At 44.8% G+C, this 15944-nt stretch overlaps 1 protein-coding gene across 4 annotated transcripts in view; it reads left to right on the plus strand.

Annotated features, from left to right (window-relative positions):
* The window catches only part of ESRRG (estrogen related receptor gamma), a 1204337-nt gene that overhangs the window by 46682 nt on the left and 1141711 nt on the right, over window positions 1–15944 (plus strand). For 3 of the 4 annotated variants that reach the window (XM_029593193.1, XM_029593192.1, XM_029593198.1), the window contains exon 1: window positions 1007–1073. The exons of the other annotated variant lie outside the window; for it this stretch is intronic. The gene's annotated coding sequence lies outside the window, so the exon portion shown is untranslated. Of the gene's footprint in view, window positions 1–1006; window positions 1074–15944 lie in introns of those variants that run through there. 4 annotated transcript variants of the gene reach the window in all.

A 15944-nucleotide genomic window follows, 5' to 3' on the forward strand; every position in this document is an offset into this window, starting at 1 on the left:
ACCTTTTATGACTGGACTGTCATGTCAATCCCACATAAGGGAGCAAAACCCAAACCTCTCTCACTTATTTCCTCATTGAACCTCCCCGGTGGAGTGATACACTCCTTTAGTAAGGGCAGCCCCAAAGGGCCCTTACATAAAAAAAAACTGAAATGTAGGTGGGGCAGAGAAATAAGGGGATCCGCGTGAGAGCGTGAGGTGGTAAGGGGATTATTTCAACTGGAATTTGAATATGAGAAAGTTTACCGATCAGGCCTTGCTGAGTTTCTGGCCCTCAAGTATAAATCCCTTCAGTTCAGGGACTGCTATTAACTAAAACCTCAGTTTCTTTCCGCTGCCAAAACAGGGCAGTCCGAAGAGAGTGGAGGGGGGAAGTGAAGGGCCTCTAATCGGGAAAGGTCACATATGACAGAGAGCGAGATAGCAGTAAGACTGGAGCAGAAATCCCGCCCCATGCCATCCCACTAGCACCCACAGACCTCACCGGGTTCCCGTTCCCGCCTTTGCTTTTTTGTATTTCCACCTGAAGCAGTAGGCGCGTGCGGATCCCCTTTGTGCGCCAGGCCTCCGGCGGTAGTCCGTTTGCCATCCCTTCACCCTCCCACCTCTCTCCCCCCCCCCCCCCCCCCCCCGACAATTTCAAAACTATTAATGCTAAACTAGAAAACGCCTCCTGGACTGAGGAGGAAGCGGTGGGGGAGCCTGCTTATTTAAATGGTGCGAAGCCGTCAAAAGGATTGCTTCGCTCGCCTTTTGAAATGTGATGCCAGTGCTTCGCTGCGAAAGCTTTCTTTCCGCACAGGACTGCAAACACGAGATCAGCTGCTACTGTGCACGGCCCCGCACGACTGCATGAGCAAATCAGCCGGCACATTTCAGCAAGCACTTTTTAATCCCGAGATTTTCCAACCTCCCTTCTCCAGCCAGGACGTTCCCTTTATAGGTCTAGGGCTAGGATCGTGCTCCCGATCATCAGATCAGAGCTAGGCGCTCGCTGCCGCACACACTGTAGCCAAGCTTTCATGCAATTTGTCCTTGAAATTGCACCAAACTCTTGGGAGATCCCAGGACCTGTAAGTATGGATGATTCAGGCAACGATAGCACAATGCAGAATGCAAAGATCCGATCAGCAGTGTAGTGGGGGATTTATTTAGAGGGTTGTTTTTTTTGTTTTTTTTTTGGGTATAGCAATACTTTTATATTCTATTTATTTTCAGCTCTGAGAACGGGGTCCAGCTGCTAATAGAGTGAGTGTCCCTTGCGCCTTCTGTCTTGTCGCTTTCAGTAAAGCGTGGGGGAGAAACACGAAGTGATATTTATCCAAGTTATTCTGCTTTAATGGTTTACGAGATCCAGGCCGACAGAATACATTAGTTATTGCTGGATAAAAGAGAACACGCAGACGGGACTGAATATTCCAACCGAGCGGCTAACACTAGTTCCTATCATCTCTAGGCACCGCTGAAACATATGAGTTACAGCCCCCTACCATGTCCTCTAGTAGGGAAGACGCCACTCATTTTTTTTTTTTTTTGGTAAATCAAAATTGAATTTTTTACCTGATGCTCGCTTTGTAATGTTATTACTATCTCGTGCGCCTCTGAAGTAACTTTATTGGGATTATAGTCCGGTTAAACCTATACTTAAAAACTGTATTTATATTCCAGGCACATTCTGCTAAAAATAAGTGGCCAAGATAATATAGGGTGGGAGCTTACACACACAAAATAGTGCCAGTTTTATGAGCTTTGAATGCTTGGGGAGGCACAGCTCGCCCGAATGTCGGATGGAGCCTTTTGAGCCCCTCCTCAGCTTGACAAAAATTCACTTGTGCAGCTATCGCTACCAAAAAAAAAAAACCCTCGAAGGAGGAGAGGACGGGGGGGGGGGGGGGGCGGCAAAACTCTCCGGATCTATGAATTTTTAATCTGCAACAATCTTTGTGTTTTGTAAGAAGATTAATTTCTCCCGGGTTAGGCTGATTGATAGCCGGCCGGTGGTTTGCTGCTAGCAGGAGCCTGCCTTTTCCCCGTCAGCCGCCCCGCAGCCCAGCCGCATTCCATTTAAGCGGCGAATGTAAAAGGAAAGGAGGGGGAAAAAAAAAAAAAAAAAAGCAAGCGGTAACCATGGCTTCAGCCGCCGCTAACTGCCGAGTGCAATGGCTCGTTGTAAACAATACAAATGAGCCGGGCGAGCGGAGGCAACCAGACATGAAACGCTTTTAATGGAAATTACGCTGCAGGGCACGTGATCCGCTACGTGCCTGGGGGGGGGGGGGGGCGGCGTCTCCTCGTCTCTGGCGGCACGTGTGAGTTTGCACCTTTTTGCCTTAATCGGGGGTTGAGGCAACAACTTTTTTTTTTTTTTTTTTACATTTGGTGATGTATTTTCACTGCTGGCTACCTCAGACCTAAAAGGAATTTTTTTTTTTTTTTTTAAATTATGGTTGTTAGGTAATTTGCTGAGGTTAAGTAGAACTTTTGTAGTACTGGCTGGCCCACTTTACCCCCTCACATCAGGCTGTGATCCAGCCCTGCTTTTGCCCCATGACTTACATTTAATTTGAAGTTGTGATTTTCTTAGGGAGATCAATAGGGGCATATCAGACCTTACAAAATCCATGAACGCACTGGGGCAAAAACCAGGGCAGACTCGGTTGACCTGGGGGGGGGGGGCGAAGTGGGCCACCTTCCTCCGCAGCGAGTTCCAGATTTGAGCAGAAAGTGTGAGGGCAAGGAGGCAAAAGGGGACAGTTGTGCCAACTTTCCAACGTGTCTCTCTCTCCAGTGCCACAGTATGTATGTGCTACACTGTTTAAGAAAAACATAGTGGCATAGCGCAAGGCGGGGGAGGGTGTCAAAGTCGCCTGAGTGCTGGGCTGTAGGGGATGCCTGGGGGCCTCTTTTTTTTGTATTTTTTCAGCCACATGCAGGTAGAAGGAGTTATTTGAAAGGTCTGCCATTTCTGTGACCTTAAGCATTTCTACAAGGGAGGTGGTGGTGGTGGGAGGAAAAGGGATGCAGCATGGGGGAGGCAACACTAATTTATTGGCCCCCAGGCACTGTAGACCCTTGCTGTGCTACTGGAAAAACAGTATGAAATTTAATGAAGCACATTTGAGTATTAATGTACTAAACTTGGCCAGAAAAAAAACCAAAAAACCTTAACCTGCAGCTTGTCTGCCGTCCTTTGTTGCCTGTGGCCTGCAGCTAAAGCTCTATCAAGCAAGATATCAAAATGCACTTACTGGAAGAGAGAAGAGGGAGTGAAGTGGTGGATGATGGAAAATCTCAAATATCTAGCAGGCTTCAATAAAGTACAATAAGGTAGCATTTTTTCCATACAAAAAGAAGCTCGATACCAATGAGGCATGATACAAAACTATAAAGTAGGGAGGCTCAGAAAAGATATGATGAAATACTACTGTACTAAGAGGATTACAGATGCCTGGAATTACCCTACCAGCAGAGATAATAACCAAAACAATGTTAGAATTCCAGCCTGTGTGGGACAGATACAAAGGATGGGGGGGGACAACAGTAAGCGCAACTGGTTAGACTGGCTGGATGAAAGGGTTCTCCCGATTAGCTAGCATGTTTCACACGTTTAAGTGGAGTAACACCATGGCTGCATTGCTTCATATATGGAGAAAGATTAAAATTCCAAGAGCATTTGAAGATGGCTGGTGCTCTGTGAGCCATGTGCATTAGGCCCTGTATCAGTACACTGCTGAAGTGACTGCCTTGTGATGGTCAAGTAACATTATGTTGGGATTTCTTTTTCTCACCTCTAGAGTCCTCTGTCTTCGTGTGTAAATAAAACCTGCCTTTTGAGTACTGTTGATTACAGGGCATGCCCCTTCCGTATGCTGATTGGTTTATCAATTGCATTTGATTCCATCCTGGTAAATACTTGCTACCCTCCCTGTGGAGGAGCTGGTAGGATGCTACTGATTGTGTGTGTGAAACATCTGTTTCTTTTTCTATTGTTTTTGGGCCCTGACTCACCTTCTTCCACACAAAGTTTCACTGAGCAAAACTCAGCCCCAGCTTTTCTCAATGCAGTTTGATAGCGGGGTTCCTAAATCAGAGGGTTTTCTCCTGGTTAGTCCTCACCCTCCCCTCAGCCATTGAAGGGACGGTCCTTCATAGAAGGCCACAGACTGTGGCTCGCTTTGGAATCCAGTTCTTGTGCACCCTGAAAGCCAGTAGGTGGTGCTGTTGTATGACTACTGCCTTCACAGTATTCCCAGCACCATGAGCAGAAGCTGGGGCCAGGAATTGAAACCCAGGTCTCCCATGTGGCAGTGTGCAGTCGCTCCCACCGGGGCATCAGGCAAGCTCTCTTGCTTTCAGTACATCATCTAACTCCAGTGTTTCATGGCTACTAACAACAGGTCTGCTTTTCCGCCTAACCAAAACAGGCAAATATTACAGTATACTTGGTGGAAATAGTCCCTCCCTATGGTCATTTGTCTCATGAATATTCATTTCAAAGATACTGTAAGCCAGATCTGTTTTGTGGAGCCCTGAGGTCGGTGTTTGGCCATTTCTAATTAAAATAAAGATGTTCTGCGTTATTACTTTAACTCAGTTTAAAACTGACCATGGCACAAGAAGCATATGGAATGAAGTTACAACTCGGCAATTGCATCAGGAGTAGCCAGCAACAGGCAGCACCATTCTGTGATCACTGGGAAACTGGACTGAACCTCCGGCACATAGATAATGAAGGTCAAATGAAAGCAACACTGTCATTGATACAGCTGTGCCAGAAAACCCCTTGAATAAGACAGATCAGACTCCAGTACTTGAGTGATTGCTGATATTTAAGAACATTTTATCAATAAGCAAATCCACTGGAATCAGACAAGACATCCTAACATTTATCAGTCAGAAAACGTTCTGGCTATTGTCCCAGAAACTCAGTTTGCTGTTGCCCGTGAAAGCTTATTATAAATCAGACCAGAGGCGTCATGCCATCGGATTTCTCCATTCCCTTACGTGTGATATGCCTCTTGCTGTGGTCCTCATGGTTGCGAGTTCTCATGTGAGATAATTGGCCAATACTATAATTAGAATCCAGAGCCAAAAGTCTTAACCTTAGTCTAGGGGTAATTATCTAAACACAGAACCAGAAAAGCGAGGGAAGAGACTTGCTACCAGCAAAGAGAAAAAGTACAGAATTTTTTTTTTTTTTTTTAAATTTGATTGTTGATGGAAATCAACTGTTTTTAGAGGTTTTTACTTGATGCCTCTTTAAGGCATTTCTGATTCTCTGATGGTGGTGATTTTATATTTCATCATTAACCTTCCTCTAAAAGAATAATTTAAAAATTGGGCATAAGCTTGCCAGAATTTAAAAATAAATGTTTTTAAGACAGATTGTTAAGATTTGTCAGGAGCCACAAAATACAGTTGAGAAGGATTTACTAGACAGCCTACAATATTATTAGGTTTTCCTGTTTGTGTAAAGATTTCATTAGCAAATAGCCAGTGTGTTTGCAAGATCACCTCAGTAGAATTCTGTAAAAGAAATTAACAAGGAGGTAGTGCACCATGGGCCCATTTCATGATGTGAGGGAGGCTTGGAGGAAATGCGAGGATATACTGTTTTATCAAAGGGGGTGGTAAATACCTGGAATTGGCCACTTGTAGTGGTGGTAGTAACCAAAACGGACAAAGGAGAAGTATATGTGAGAGAAATGTGGAAGGCAGAGGAGTAAGCGAAGGAAAGAGTTGCCTAGAGATTGATTTCAGGTGCACCATGATGCAAGTAGACAGGGGACCCAAATGAGCAGACTCTGTGCACCAAGGGGTCATTATCTACCATATTACTAATGTCACTGTTTCCATGTTGAGTATGGCAGTGCGTCGAAGCTTTACCTGCTCAGAAAGCCCAGTTTTCCAGCCTGAGTTTTGATTCATGCATCTCTGGTGAAGGAAACACTAGATCTAGAAAATATTAAACTGATAGTTATTGCAAGCAATATCAAAAGCACTCTGGAGAATAGGCATTCTGCTCCGGTAACTACCACATCAGTCTTAGGGCTTGGCTTAGGAAGATATTCCTTGTGCTTTTATGCCTACGGTAAATACCCTTGATAAATTGGGCCCTTCGTGTTACACTATATGATGTTTGCTAAGCCCTGCAAGCCACTGAGCTACTACTCATCAACTTAAGTTTAAATTTTGTATAAAACTAGAAAATGGACATAACTGTCAGAAAACAAGTAGGTGATTCCTTTTTATTGGATTAATGTAGTACTGTACATTAGTGGTTGGTTCTGCTCCCTATAGATCTCTGTAGATTGAGGCCATTTTTGCACTGATTTGAAGGAGGGAATACAGCTCTTGCAAACTGGTCACAAATGTATTGGGCTAATCCAAGAAAAAGGTATCCCCTGCAATGTGTTGGCTGACCTAGTGTGAAATATGTTAGCTTAACTGTTATATTTGAGACAAGGCATATACAGATGAAAAAAAAGGGCTGGGAAGATCAGTACTTACAGACCCCATAATTGCTTGCTTTTAAGGGGGTGGGGTTTGGAAACTTTGCTTGAAGGTAATTTTCAAAGGTATTTCCACAGGTAAAATTGTGCTTTACCTGCAGAAATAACTTATAAAATTACCTGCCCAATATGAATGTAAACATGCGTTTGTCCTGTATGTGGGAAAAGGTGCCAGGGGCAGAGTTGGGGAGGAGTTTGATCATACCTGCATAGTTTAGGGTTTTAAAAAGTATACATGTAAATTTTCCCAAAGCATTTTAGCAAACATAATAGCAGGTGTAATTTGTCCAAGTACATTTGGTGGGATAACTTTCAAAGCAAACATATGCGAAGGTTTACCTTTGAAAATTGCTGTAACTTTTATGTGAATATTTGCTAACTTTTTATGCGGCTTTTATAAAATTACCCCCATTATGGGTAAGTTTGCTGAAAATGAAAGTGAGCATTGATACATATCTGAAGAAGTTTGGGCATCTGTAAACACAATGTAGTTGTCTGCCTCTAGGATTCTTGTCAGGGTTTGTGTTTCAGGCCTTTGTACTGATTTGAAGCCTGAGTGACTCTGTTAGAGGCACTGCTCTTATGTGCAAGACCTGTTCCTGGGAAGCATTTTCTGGCTTTTTGAAAGTGCTTTTCAGATCCTGGTGGTGGAGTAGGGTTGAAGCCTAGCTCCATGGCATAAGAAATAGGCTAGTCTAGTCCTGGTTTTTACCATATTGTATGCATGGACTTTGTAGTTGTGATTTTCTCATAGATTTCGCGAAGAAAATCTTACTTACAATGCATCGAGGTAAAGCTAGGACCGGATTCATCTGTTTCTTATGACATGGGGCTGTTTTTATAACTGGTGGTTTATGCTTTGGACCTTAGTCATCTACATTACTGTAACTCCCTCTGCGTAGGTCTTCCTCAAATATTCAGAAACTTCAGTTTATACAAAATGTAGCTGTATCTTTTCAGAAGGAAAAGAGTGGGACCGTATCACACCAGCACACAAAGTTCAGTAACCTTCAGGGCACGATTTAAAATGTTAATTCTTATTGTTAAGGCACTGAATGGGCCTTCCATATTAAAAGGAAGGGCTCATGAAGTATGTGAACATTTGTATTTTAAGACTGATTGGTGAGATTCTCTATAGGCTTTCTTTATTAAGGGAAACTAGGCAGGAGACTACTGGAAAGCCAGGATTTTTTTTAAATATGTGGCCTCAAATTTATGGAATCTGCTCCCTAAAGAAGAAAATTCGGCTAATTATCTTTTCAGCTTTTAGAAAGATAGTGAAGACTGTGTTTTTATAGCAGCTTTTACATTAATACGAGGGTTTTATCTGCTCAAGATATTTATTTTTGATTCTTATTTTGTTGAGTAGATGATTGGAAAATGGAATAATGTAAGTTCCCTCCCCCCTCAGAATCTTTGTGCTTTTTTGTGTGCATTGCTTTGTGGATTTAATTTTGCAATGGGGTTAATATTAAAACATTTGCATTCTTTGTTTCTCTTATGGATTAAATGTGTTTAAATGTTTGTAACGTGCCTTGAGCTGGCAGTGGAAAATGCTGAATAAAAATGTAATAAATAAACCCTATGGTGGAATTTAGTGTCTAAATGAAAAGTCAGAATTATCTTCATGTGCTTTTGTTTAACATAGAAATAATGGCAGAAAAAGACTAAATGGTCCATCCAGTCTGCCCAGCAAGCTTAAGGTAGTAATTGCTACTCTGCAGGTTCCTCCCATGTTTTTCTTAAGGGTAATAACTGCATGGAATAGCAGTTATCCCCAAGCCTTATGATAGCCCATAAAAATTGGAACTAGCAACGATTTTCTTAATGGGTGATGTGCTGTCTAGAAAATTCAGACAGTGCTGCTTGACATGCTTTCCTTATGGACTTGGTATAAGCAGCCCTATGCTTATTCCCTTAAGTCTGCAGATCAATATCCCAAACTGTAGAAGTCAGGTCCCTCTTGGTTGTTGTCTGAATCCAAATCCCCTTTTCCCCTACCGTGAAAGTGGGGAGCAACTTAAGATTTCTTAGCATCTAGTCAGATGAATCCTATAACAAGTGCGTTATGCATCTCTACCAGCAGATGGAGACTGAGCAAACTGACGTCACAATACATATACCCCTGCAGTGACATCAGCCTGCCAGTGTTCTCCATCTCCAGCAGATGGTGGTCACACATCTCCCTACTGTGATTGCTTCATTTTGAGAAAGGAGAATTAAGGAAATTTGCCCTGCTCTCCTACTGTGAAACCAAATGGTCCCTCCCACAGTTAAGAATTGCTGAGGTGATTTCCATGGTCCCTCAGATGAGTGCCTTGGTCCAGTAGCTGTTTTTCAGCTGGAGTGGACTTAGCTGCTTATGAAGCTGAAAGGCAGCAGGTGTAGGAAGCCGAATGCGGTGGTGACGGCACATGCCCTCTCCCCCCATAGCTGGAGACAGTCTCTGTGCTCAGCCAGGTAAGACTGAGCTTCGGTAAGTTTAAAAAAATTGTAATATACAGAGACTTAGAAGGAAGCTTTTGCTGGGTAGGGCTTCCTCCTTCCCCCGGTCTCTGTCTCTGTGCACCGTTCCGATGTTTGTCCCGCTCTATGGAAGGTCGAGACGTGGGCAGCCTGGCAGGTAGAGCATCCTTCTTCGGCTAGGCCCCACTCAGAGGATTTTCGCTGCATGACGAGTGGTAGGCCACAATGGCATTTCATGCACTTTTTCAGGCTGCCCTCTACAGGATTGTCCTTGTGTTGCTGACCTTGAGAATGGTGTTCCTTGTGGCAATTATTCTGCACATAGGGTTCCAAATTGTCTTGTCATGCCAGGAACCATTTCTCCAGGTGATGCCAGGGGCTGCGTACCATTCCTTCCTTTTTACTGAAGGTGGTCACTGAGTTTCACTCGAATCCGTTCATCTCCCTGCCATCTCTGGACAGAGAGAGATGTAGAGGAGTATAGTCTGTTGTGACCTTTGGATGTCAAGAGATGCATTGTCAGGTATCTAGAGATTACAGAGCCTTTGCGGAAGTCGGAGCCTGTTTTGACCTTCATGGCGGTTCTAGACAGGGAGAGCCAGCCTCGCGGACTACAATAGCTCGCTGGATTAAGGAGGTAGTCAGAGCTGCATACATGAATGCTGGGAAGCCGTTACCTAGTCAGGTTAGGGCGCATTCCACTAGGGCTCAGGCACTGTCTTGGGCAGAAGTTAGATTATCTCCCATCAATATTTACCGAGCTGCGACGTGGTCCTCCTCACAAACCTTTTCCAGGTATTCATCGTCTGGATATTCAGATGCAGGAGGATTGGGCCTTTGCACGTGCAGTTTTGATGGACAGCGGGCAGCTTCTCGCCCTATTCGGGAGTAGCTTGGGTACATCCCACTTGTTCTGGATTCATCTGACTGGATGCTAAGAGCTGAGAAATTACTACTTACCTGATAGTTTCCTTTTTCTTTAGGATAGTCAGATGAATCCAGTTTCCCTCTCTTGGCTGCATAATGATCCTCCTGTGTGCCTACGTGTTACAGGGATTACTGGTAAGTGTTACTCCAGTCCCTAGACTAGTGTACTTATCTGAGCTCAGTGTTGGCTGAGTATTGAAATAGTTATGTTTTAATCAAGTTTTTTGCTAGTCTGTTCACAGTTGCTTTCAAAGAGAATACTGGCAGGCTGGTGTCACTGCGGGGGTATATGTACTGTGGTGTCAGTTTGCTCTGTCTCCATCTGCTGGTAGGAGTACATAATCCACTTGTTCTGGATTCATCTGACTGTCCTGAAGAAAAGGAAATTATCCGCAAGTAGTAATTTCTCACTATAGCCAGGGCACAAAATACAGGCCAGTACACTTCAGTTTCTTTTCTGACATTTATCAGTACTAATGCAGTTTACATGGTGTTTTTGTTCTGCTGGTTAAATGTTTTTTTTACAGAAGAGGAATGCAGGATAAAGCTGACCCTTGAATCTCGAAACATCAGAAACCGGTAGCTATTATTAACCAGGAGATGTTTACATGCCAGCAACAGAAAAAGAAGTAGCATCTAACTTCTTTAAGATATCAGTTATTAACTAACTGATATAAAGATTTTGGCTCACCTTTTTGTTTCATACAGATGTTGTAGACAAACTGGCAGTCAGTCCTGTTAATGCAGATTTCAGAGAAAAAAATTGGGATTTGATATTTCTTGCGTAGTTTTTTTTTTTTTTTTTCCCAGACTTTTTAATCTTTTGCTTGCTCCTAAATCAAAATGGGTGCAGTTTTATAAGCAGCTGTCCTTGGAGTCCCTCTGCCCCTCCCCCAGTCCTGGATGGGCTTGCACTTCTTTTATGCATAACCACTGTCTGCACATGATACTTTTCCCAGTTGTACTCTTACTTCACATGCTATGTCCTGAAGAGCACCCAGCAGTTTCCCGTCATTTTGCTCCTAGATTTGTACCAAAAGCTGCAGCTGTTTAGAAGTTTGCATCCCATCTATTCACTTATGTGTGTTTGTGTATATACTGTATCTGAATAGAAACACACATACAGCCCGATACTGTAAAACCGCGGGAGAGCGGACGAACGCCTGCTCTCCCGGCGCACGCACCGGCCCTTCGCCGGTGCGAGCTATCCAGTATGCTCCAGCATGCAAATTAGGCGACATGGTGCAAACGAGGGAAAGGAGGCGCTAGGGACACTAGCGCGTCCCTAGCGCCTCCTTTTGGCCTGGAGCGGCGGCTGTCAGCGGGTTTGACAGCCGACGCTCAATTTTGCCGGCGTCGGTTCTCGAGCCCGCTGACAGCCACGGGCTCGGAAACCGGACGCCGGCAAAATTGAGCGTCCGGTTTTCGGCCCGACAGCCGCGGGCCGAATTCAAATTTTTTTTTTTTTACTTTTTTTTACTTTTGGGGACCTCCGACTTAATATCGCTATGATATTAAGTCGGAGGATGCACAGAAAAGCAGTTTTTACTGCTTTTCTGTGCACTTTCCTGGCGCCGGAAGAAATTAGCGCCGACCTTTGGGTCGGCGCTAATTTCTTAGAGTAAAATGTGCGGCTTGGCTGCACATTTTACTTACTGGATCCCGCGCGCATACCTAATAGGGCCATCAACATGCATTTGCATGTTGAGGGCGCTATTAGGTGCCGCGGGTGGGCCGCGTGTTTTCCTCCCCTTACTGAATAAGGGGTAAGGGAAAACACGCGTCCAGAGCAGGCTGACAGTGCGCTCCGACGGAGCACACTTTACTGTATCGACCTGATAGTGATAGTATACTTTTGGCATCTATTGACATTAAATAACATTATAATCCCATTTCTTATAACACAAGCTTTTTATAGTCTCCAACATGATCTTGATATCCTCAAATAATGTGATTAATGTGGATGGAGTGCGGGTCACAAGCCTTCAAGTATGTGCAAGCAGGTTGTGGATTTAAACCTACCAGGTAACAGCAAAGCTTTTGTCCTGACTATCTCTGCCCTTCAGTGTCTTTAACTTATTTTCTGCACTTGCCTAATTATCGGTGCTACCGATATGTCTAAGAAGGTATCTATAGCCCAGATATGGTTACTTTACAGCTGGAGATAGCACTCCACTTCCATGCCCTTTCCAGGCTGCTGAATCCTCCTCTCTGTCCTATTATTCTGCCCCTTATCTAAGGTACTCTTTTTCCTTAATCTGGTTGATGAGTGGAAGCATATTCCATCCTGGGATATCCCGAGAAGCATTCCTAGAAAGGAAAAACAGTCTAGTAGCATGGCTGTGAAAGCAAGTTGTTGGAGCTCTTAGTGTTTGCCATGTTTATTTCTAATAATGTTATTGATTTTTGAGCTAGTACGGTGCTTTTCAGTGCATTCCATTTTTTTTCCTTCTTTTGCCTTGGAGAACTATGCCATTTTTGTCAGATACTTTGATTCTGGTCAAATCATGTATCCATTATTTATTTTTCTCAGCTTAGAAGCAACAATTGCATGTTAGCACTTACTCTGCTGCTGCTATTTCGGCTTTCTTTCCGTTCAGTCCTTTTCACTTGGCTTGCCTACTTTAATCCAGCTATGGCAGGATGTAGTGGAAGTGGCATTAAAAAGAAAGGGATTTTATTTTTTGCTTGATGTATCTTTTTCTTTTATTTAGGTCATCCTAAAAAGTCATAGTTTAAAATGGAAAGTGGTGCTTTGAATATCTTTAATAACAGAATGGAGTTACTGGCCAGCATTCATTTTTAAGTGTCATCTTAAAATCAAAACTTTCAAGTTCATTTTCAAAGGCATTGTATGGGTAAAGTTAGCACATAGTGCATAAGTAGCTTGTATTTATGCCATGGTGTTTTTTAAACATCAAAAGTTTGCACGTATTTTCAGTTTCGCATGCACATTTACTTGGATTAAAAAAGGGGTGGTCTGGGGTGTTCTGGGGCGGGACCAAGAGGTTCACATGTAAGTTTCTATTTTATAAGAGATTTACATGCATACATTAGCCAACTTATTCGTGCAAGTTTACACTTGCTTATTAACTAGCACAATTGATATCAGACTTATCTGCAAATATTCACGTGTACAGAAACATGCATGTGCATGTTGGGGGTGGATATACGTGTATTTTATAATCGGCATGGTCCAGTTACATACAGATTATAAAATACTATAGTAGATCTCAATCTACCCATATGTGTGTGTATATAGGGCCACACTGAGATCGGAAAGATTATCCATGTATTATTTACATCATTAAAGCCTGCGTCAGATGACAATTTTAACTGAACTAGCCTTAAAGTGTATAGTGTGACTACTAGGAGGGCTGTGTGCTTTTCAGTATCTGCTTTCTCTGATTGGGCTCTCCTCTGTCTTTGGGAGGGGGTGGGAAAGCAGCTAGTATTTAAAAAAAAAAGAGTATGTTTAAAATTCTCCAAGGACAAGCAGGATGGTAGTCCTCTCACATGGATGACATCATCAGATGGAGTCTGGCATGGACATTTCTGTCAGTTTCCAGAAATTTGACATGTATACTGAGCATGCCCTATATCATGCTTTCATACGGGGTCCCTCTTCAGTCTGTTTTTTTCCACAGAACTTTTGCATCACGGTGTGTGTAAGCTGTTTTTATTTTTTTCTTTAAAATTGTGGAAAACTCTTTTCGCTGATTTTCTTGGTTTTTCTCATGTTCTGTCAATGCAGAGTTCTTTCCGGTCCGTGCTGTAGCCTCCTTATAGATTACTCGGGGTTTCAGTTAAGTTTTCTTTCGTTTTAACCTTCCCCGTGGTGGTAGTGCCTTGGTGCCTGTCGGTCATCATTGCTTGCTGCCATTGTTGTTTTGTGTTTCTCTTTTTTCACTTTGATCATGGCCACTTTGGGTTTTCGTTGATGCCTCCAGTGCCCGAGGGTCATGTCTATCACGGATCACCATGATATGTGTTCTCTGCCTGGGGACATCGCATGATATCTGGGGTTGTCGCGAGAGTTCTCAATTGACCCCGAAGGGGTGTTGTGTCTGACATGACAAGATGGAGAAACTCTTCAGGTCTGGCAAGTCTGAGCCATCGACTTTGGCATCAGCAGCATCAATACTGGTGGACACCATGCCATTGACATTGGCAGGACCATCGGTTCCACCGATGCCGTCGGTGGATAGGGGAACAGGAGACTGGCCAAGCTCTGTCTCCTCCAGGTCGAGGGAGTCAGATTCCTCATCTTCAACCTCTGCACTGGGGAAAGACTGGGCCAAGCACTGAGGGAAGCCAAGGAAGCATTGGCACTGGTCACTTAGGACTGGTCACTTAGATGCATGGTGCTAGGCAGGGGGATGCGCTGGTTCATGCCGTGATGCCCCCGAAGAGACCTCATGGCGAGGAGTGCCCGTCCTCCATCAATGCCAGGGGTTTGTGGTGGTCTCAACTGGTCCTGTGCCAGTCGCTGATCCACCTTTGGGATTCAAAGAAGATATGGCCACCCCTCCTTCCTTCCTCTTCCCGGTCAGTTTTGACTTCAGCAACATTTGAGGAGGAACTGGAGTGGTGCGTCCAGTTAGTGATGGAGCAGACACTGCAGGGCATCTGTCCTGTGGCACCAACGCAGCTCCTGTCCGCTTTGGAACTGCTGCTGGAATGGCTCCATGTGCTTACTGGCCCAGCTGGTGCCGGTTCTCGGGAAGCTATCAATGCCTGGCGGGGCACCGATGCATCCTCCCACCAATGCGGTGGTAGTTCCTGGCTTCTCTTCCAAGGAAGCAACACCTTGGTCGGCAGAGTTACCATGGCCTGCGCTCCCCCCCCCCCCCCCCTGTCCAGCTTTGCTTGGGCCTGCACTGAATTTGCCAGTGACTGTGCCTCTGGATGAAGGTCGAGCACCCAGGGTATCATCCCCTGTTGATTACAGTGAGTGTGAGCCTTGGAGGGATGATTCTAAAGAGCCCTCCCCTGAGGGCTTGGGGGGTCTCCCCTCAGAACTAGGTCCCCCGGAGGACTTATCTTTCCCAGGGTTTGTACAGGTATGGCTGAAGCCATTCTGATTCAGTTGTTGATGGAGGAAGATGCCAGACAAGATACTGGAAATCCTCAGTTTGTGGAGCTTCTTAAGGAAATCATGGCAGTTCCAGTGCACAATATTCTTAAGGAGCTGCTGTTGAGGATATGGGAACACCCCCTCACAGTGCTTTCTGTTAACAGGAAGGTGGATGGAGTCTACCTCATCCAGAATGCTACCAGATTTGATAAGCGTTAGCTCCTTCACCAATCGGTGGTCGTCAAATCTGCCTTCAAGAGGGCCAAGCATTCTCGGACCCATTCCTCAGTGACACGGAAGTGTTCCAGGTGGTCATGCTTGTTGCCTGCATCACATCCTATCAGCTCTGCATGAACCAATACTCGTGGGACCTCTGGAAACAGGTGCAGGAGATAGGGAGTCCTGCTGAGGCAGCTGCCCGGCTGTCGCTGGTGCAGAAGGGCTTGAAAACACGAGATCCGGTCGACCTACTATTTTTTCGAAACGGCAGTGAGGGCCTCTGCAGCGGGAATCTGTGCCCGTAGAATGGCATGGCTGTGGGCCTCCGATCTGCATCCAGAGGTTCAGGAACAGCTTGTTGAAGTGCTTTGTACTTGGGAGAATCTCTTTGGAGATAGGGTGAGGGATACGGTGGCCAGTTGTGGTACCACCATGAGACCCTCCAACAGCTCTCCGCTAGCACTCCGGACCTGACCTCCACATCAGGGGAGGCAGGAGCAAAGGAAGTCTTTCTATTACCAGAGGAGGTACTATCCTCCGCCCCCTCACTCCTGTCGGCAGCAAGTGAGCTCCCGTGGCTGCCTCAGGCATCAGAGAGCTTCCAAGCCCCAGCTAGCACCTCATTCAACTCCCGGGATAGGGTTTTAACTGGATCGGAGGGAGTATAAGCCAGTTGCTTGTACCAGAGATGATGGATCCCCCAGTCAGGCGCAAGCTGTGGTTCTTTGCAAGCCAGTGGCCCA

Source organism: Rhinatrema bivittatum, chromosome 3 (assembly GCF_901001135.1).
Source record: "Rhinatrema bivittatum chromosome 3, aRhiBiv1.1, whole genome shotgun sequence".
NCBI classification, from domain to species: Eukaryota; Metazoa; Chordata; class Amphibia; order Gymnophiona; family Rhinatrematidae; genus Rhinatrema; species Rhinatrema bivittatum.